The sequence below is a fragment of the Lathyrus oleraceus genome, chromosome 3 (assembly GCF_024323335.1).
Source record: "Lathyrus oleraceus cultivar Zhongwan6 chromosome 3, CAAS_Psat_ZW6_1.0, whole genome shotgun sequence".
Classification (NCBI taxonomy): domain Eukaryota; kingdom Viridiplantae; phylum Streptophyta; class Magnoliopsida; order Fabales; family Fabaceae; genus Lathyrus; species Lathyrus oleraceus.
In genome coordinates, this window is record NC_066581.1 from 274,490,158 (window position 1) to 274,496,983 (window position 6,826).

A 6,826-nucleotide genomic window follows, 5' to 3' on the forward strand; every position below is an offset into this window, starting at 1 on the left:
TTGTAAATCTTAAGATGTCTACTTCATATGTTATGTTGGACAAAATTTCATAATTGATAACACTGAAATTCACCGTATTTTCGACTCCAATTTCGCTTGCATTTTAGTAGTTTTATTGTCATTTTATTGTGTTATTACTATGTTTCTCTTTGTTTTCAGGTTTTTACTTTAATCGGACCCCCGATCGAGAAAAGGAGTGAAAAAGAGCTAAAAACCCTAAAATTCAGCATTTTGTACTTGTGGCTTCCACCATGGCTGGTGCCATAGACCCTGCCATGACGTGTCCTAGCTCAACTTCCCTCAACTGCCACGTTCCCCACTACTTCCACTAAGGCGCCTCAGATTGGCCTTGTGGCGGGCGCCATGGCCTTGTGGCGGGCGCCACAAGAGGAAAAGTTTTCCCTCCCATTTTTAAGTTGAAGGGCATCCTTGTTATTTCCATCTTTTTACTTGCTTATAAATAGAAACTCGAAATCACTTGTTTAGGCATCCAAACTTAGAGCAGAGGCAAACTTAGAGCAAACTTTGTTTCACTTAGGCATATATTCAGTATTTTAAAGTGGTAATCGCTTCGCATTGGGGTGTTACCACAATTGTGTAATCGAGTTTTGTGATCGAGTCTGTAATCGAGTTTGGAGCACTTTGGAAGGAAGTTAATCCTGCCGCCATTTTCATTTCCGCTTTGCAATTTATTCTACCCTCCGATTGGAGCAGGTTTTTATTACTTGTATTTATCTATTTTATTTTCTCGCACTCGCTTTACTTTATTTATTTCCCGCACTCGCTTTACTTTTATTTATTTCCTGCACTCGCTTTACTTTTATTTACTTTCTCGCACTCGCTTTACTTTTATTTACTTTCCGCACTCGCACTACTTTTATTTAAATTAATGCACTTTTACTTTACCATGTCTAACTAAATCTATAAGGTTATAATGTAAGGATCGTAATTGAACCGATAATCCGTACAATTGTTCGTAGAAACACTTAAGGGCTATTTTAACTTTCAACTTAAGTTTTCCCGCACTTCAATTCCGTTTGGTAAGATCGAAAGCCGTCCAACGTCTTTTTAAACTTAATTCTTTTTAACTACTTCAAAAACAGCGAAAGCGCTTTGTTTAGTTCATTAGGAGTTTTTAACTTAAGAAGAAAAGAGATTTTAAAACTATTTTCGGACGCGTTTATAAGTTTAGAGTCTGGTTCGTAAGGACCTCTTTTGGTTAAGAAATCCAGGTTAAAATACTTTTCAACTTAGTCAAGATACTATATTTCTTAAAAATAGGTTTACTACTCTAACGCAATGCGCACCTTTTTATGAGTGACAATAAGAGGGTTTGATTAGGGAGTACAACTGGGTTCTGAATACGCGAAAGCGACAGTTCCTGTTAAATTAGTTATTTTTAAAGTGGGAAACATTGCCCATAAGTAGCTCTATTAGCAAGTACTTGGATTATTAATTGATTATGTGAATTACATTCGACCCTGTCTTTATTAATTGAAGTTTATTCAATACTTTACTTTTCATTGCACACTCTAAAAACACCTATTTTGATTGCCTTTGATAAACACCATAACAATAGATAACGATAGATTGACACTTGGTCTCTGTGGATTCGACAATCTTTTATATTACTCTGATGCGTTCGTATACTTGCGAAAAGCACGCATCAAGTTTTTGGCGCCGTTGCCGGGGACCAATTTCGTCAAATTTCATTTCCCTGTTGTTATATCATTTAGACTTAGGTTATTTCCCGCCGGTCAATGCGAAGAACTCGCAGCACCGGAAGTTTAAGCTTAGTATATCCTCTGGCAGAACCTGAATGTTACGCTCGTGCACGTTTATTCTTTCATAGAATTAAGAGAGCTATGACCGAAGATCAAAACCAAAGACCTCTTAAGGATTTCGCTCAACCATCCAATGAAGAACCTAGTTCTAGTATAGTAAACCCAACCATCCCAGCTAATAATTTCGAACTTAAACCATCCCTGTTACAATTAGTGCAACATAGACAATTCGCAGGTCTCGCTACTGAGAACCCAAACCAACATTTAAAAATCTTTCTTCAATTAGCAGACACTTTTAAAACCAATGGAGCTTCTCCTGAGGCAATACGCTTAAGATTATTCCCTTTTTCCCTCAGAGATAAAGCCCTATCATGGTTAGATTACCTTCCACCCAATTCCATTACGACTTGGGATAATCTTAGAAGAGTATTCCTTGCTAGATATTTTCCCCCAAGTAAGACTGCCGTTCTTCGAAACCATATAACTAGATTTACCCAAAACCAAGGAGAATCGCTGTTTGAAGCTTGGGAGAGATATAAAGAGTTATTACGAGCATGCCCACATCATGGCTTAGAAAATTGGTTAATCATTCAAACCTTCTATAATGGACTTCATTATAACACTAAGATGACCATCGACGCTGCCGCAGGCGGTGCTCTGATGAACAAACCTTATCCTGAAGCCAGTGCCCTCATCGAAGATATGGCTCAAAACCATCAATCATGGGGAGTCGAACGAGTGACAGTAGAGAAGAAGGAAGCCCAAGGAGGAGTGCATGAACTAAGCTCTATAGACATGATGCAAGCTAAAATGGACGCATTAGCCCTCAAAGTCGAACATATGTGCATAAACCCGAATACTATAGCCGCAGTCTCGTTGGATTGTGAGATATGTGGAACCAAAGGACACCAATCTGCAGAATGCAGTCTGTTAAACGAAACCCATTCCGAGCAAGTGAACTACACCCAAGGGAACCCATACTCAAATACTTATAACCCTGGATGGAGGAATCACCCGAACTTCTCCTATAAGAACAATAACCCTATCCAAAATAATGCACCTCTGAGACCTAGTTACCAAGCCCCAAGATCAAATCAACCTATGCAACTTGTGCCACCAAAGCCGAGCCTTGAGAAAATTATGGAAAATTTTATCACTGCTCAAACCCAACAAAACAAGGAGTTCATGAACCAAAACATTCATGTTAACGAATTGATTACTCAGTTAGGAACCAAGGTTGACCAAATAGTTACTCATACTAAGATGCTTGAAACCCAGATATCTCAGGTAGCTTTAAACCAAGCCCCTCAAACCACACCTGAAGGACAATTCCCTGGACAACCTCAACAGAATCCGAGAGGGCAAGCCAATGCCATTACCCTACAAAGTGGGAACGCTTATGAAGAGCCACCAAACCCAAGATTAAGTGAACCTAAAACTTCTAAGGAATGTACCAAACCCACAGACGAAGTAAAGGAGCCAGAGGAATCTGAAAACCAGGAAGGTCAAGAGAAAGGAGAAGAACCTAAAAATAAAACTTACGTACCACCCCCGCCATATAAACCACCTATACCATATCTGTAAAGACTCAAACAAACCCAGATCAATAACCAATATCAAAAGTTTATTAAAGTTATAGAAAAACTTCGTGTAGAAATCCCTTTCACAGAAGCCATCACCCAAATACCTTCTTATGCAAAGTTTCTCAAAGACATCCTTACCAACAAACGTAGACTTGACGATTCGAAGCCTTTGGAATGTAATGCTATTTCCGAGGACAAATTAGCAAAGAAAGATAAAGATCCTGGAAATTTCTCCATTCCTTGTCTTTTGGGAAGTCATGTCATCGAAAAAGCTTTTCTAGACTTAGGAGCTAGTGTGAGCCTAATGCCTTTAGCAGTCTGTGAGAGGTTAAACTTAGGAGAATTACAGCCCACTAAGATGTCACTTCAGTTAGCCGATAGATCTGTTAAGTATCCGATAGGCATTTTAGAAGATGTCCCTGTTAGGATAGGTCAGTTATTTATCCCTACTGATTTTGTTGTCATGGACATCAAAGAGGATAATGATATACCAATCCTTCTAGGTAGGCCATTCTTATCGACTGCAGGAGCCATAATAGATGCCAAGAGAGGAAAGTTGACCTTTGAGGTAAGTGACGAGAAAATAGAATTTATACTTTCGAAATTTCTTATGGAACCTGTGATGGGAGACGCGTGTTATGCCTTAGATATCATTGATGAATGTGTTAGAGAATTAGAACAAGAAGAAATTATAAAAACAATTAAGTTACCATCAACTCTCATAATGGAAGACGATGACTTTAAGAAACCCTACATCAATGATAACCTTTACGAATGTTTATCCCTTACCCCAGATCCTATGCCATGCCCTAAGAAACCAACCTTAGAACTTAAGGAACTGCCTAAGAACCTGAGATATGAGTTCCTCGATGAAGAGATGAATCGTTCGGTCATGGTCAGTGCTACCTTGAGCCAAGAGGAAACGAACCAACTTTTAGATGTTTTTCGAAGATATCCCTCAGCCTTAGGATATAATATCTCTGACCTGAAAGGTATAAGCCCATCCGTATGCATGCATCGGATTTCACTCAAAGAAGATTCAAAACCCTCCAGAGAACATCAGAGAAGAATAAACCCTATAATGAGTGATGTTGTTAAAAAGGAAGTTTTTAAGTTACTTGAAGCAGGTATAATCTACCAGATCTCGGATAGTAAGTGGGTGAGCCCTGTGCATGTAGTACCTAAAAAGGGAGGCATCACAGTCGTGCAGAACGATAAAGGCGAACATGTAGCAAAACGATTAGAAGGAGGATGACGGATGTGTATAGATTATAGAAAATTAAATAAAGCAACCAGGAAGGATCATTTCCCTTTACCATTTATAGACCATATGTTGGAGCATCTAGCCAGACACTCTTACTTCTGCTATCTAGATGGATACTCTGGATTCTTCCAAATACCTATCCACCCTGAAGATCAAGAAAAAACTACCTCTACATGCCCTTATGGAACTTTTGCCTACAGAGGAATGCCATTCGGCCTCTGTAATGCCCCAGCCACTTTCCAACGCTGCATGATGTCAATCTTTGCAGATTACCTAAATGGTATCATGGAAGTGTTTATGGATGATTTCTCGGTTGGCGGATTTGATTTCCACAATTGCCTTGCTAACCTTGAGAAAATCCTGGAGAGATGCGTGGAGGTGAACCTCGTGCTAAACTGGGAAAAGTGTCATTTCATGGTGACCGAAGGAATAGTTTTAGGACATATAGTTTCCGAAAAAGGTATAGAGGTAGATAGAGCTAAAATAGAAGTTATAGAAAACCTAAAACCCCCTAAAACTATCAGAGAAGTCCGAAGCTTTCTTGGGCACGCTGGATTCTACCGGCGTTTTATCAAGGACTTCTCCAAAATCACTAAGCCTTTAACTGGACTTTTACTGAAAGATGCTGAATTCATTTTCGATGAAAAATGTAATGACGCATTTAATCTTTTAAAGCAAGCATTAATCTCTGCACCTATCATGAAACCACCTGACTGGTCAGAACCTTTTGAGATAATGTGCGATGCTAGTGATTATGCAGTTGGAGCAGTTCTAGGACAAAGGAAAGAAAAAAATTACATGCAATTTATTATGCCAGTAGAACCCTAGACGCTGCCCAACTTAACTACGCAACAACTGAAAAAGAATTACTCGCTGTAGTTTTTTCTATAGACAAATTTAGATCCTATCTAGTAGGAGCAAAAATTATAGTTTATACTGATCATGCTGCCATTCATTACCTATTAAGTAAAAAAGATTCCAAACCCAGGTTACTCCGATGGATTCTATTACTACAAGAGTTTGATTTAGATATAAGAGATAAAAAAGGCACTGAAAATATAGTAGCCGATCACCTTTCTAGGCTAGAACATCTAAAACCAGAACTAGTACCCATAAATGATGATTTTGCCTATGATAGACTGATAGCTAGAGTAGAAACCATTGAAGATAATAACCTAGACCCTGATGAGCACTCCCAAAATTCCTTAGCAATAAGTAACGTACCATGGTATGCAGACTTCGTTAATTACCTAGTTGCTGATATAGTACCCCCTGATCTTGAATACCACCGCAAGAAGAAATTCTTCCACGATGTGAGAAACTTCTATTGGGACGAACCGCTCCTTTTCAAAAGGGGTAAAGATGGAATTTTTTGCCGTTGCGTTCTAGAAGAAGAGGTAAATAGTATTATCAAGCATTGTCACTCTGCACCCTATGGTGGACATGCGAGCACCTCTAAGACATACGCCAAGATTCTTCAAGCTGGCCTATTTTGGCCTACCATGTGGCGTGATGTCTATGCTTGCATTGTCAAATGTGATAGATGCCAACGCACTGGAAACATTTCAAGGCATAATGAAATGCCTATAAGAAACATTCAGGAAGTAGAACTCTTTGATGTATGGGGTATAGATTTCATGGGACCTTTCCCATCATCCTTAGGAAACAGGTATATCTTGGTAGCTGTGGACTATGTGTCTAAGTGGATTGAAGCTATAACTGCACCCACAAACGACACTAGGGTGGTAATCAAACTATTTAAAAACTATATATTCCCTAGATTTGGAACACCACATTTAGTCATAAGCGATGGAGGATCACACTTCATATCGAGAATATTTGACAAACTTTTAAGAAAATATGGAGTTAGGCATAGAGTAGCAACACCATACCACCCACAGACTAGTGGCCAAGTAGAAGTATCTAATAGGGAGATAAAACAAATCCTAGAGAAAATCGTTTCTATTTCTAGGAGAGACTGGTCTCAGAAGCTTCAAGAAGCATTATGGGCCTATAGAACCGCTTTCAAAACCCCTATAGGAACGACCCCCTACCAACTAGTCTACGGAAAATCCTGTCAATTACCGTTCGAATTAGAGCATAAGGCCTATTGGGCCATTAAAACTTTGAATTTAGACTACCTGACCGCTGGAGAAAAGCGTACGCTTGACATTCACAAACTAGAAGAACTTAGG

The 6,826-nt window shown here is 39.1% G+C and overlaps 1 non-coding gene across 1 annotated transcript; it reads right to left on the minus strand.

The window, feature by feature from the left end:
• Positions 1-2,249: 2,249 nt before the first annotated feature.
• On the minus strand, positions 2,250-2,356 carry LOC127133057 (small nucleolar RNA R71). The gene has a single exon (XR_007807051.1). It is a non-coding gene; the product is annotated as a small nucleolar RNA R71 (small nucleolar RNA).
• Positions 2,357-6,826: the final 4,470 nt, after the last annotated feature.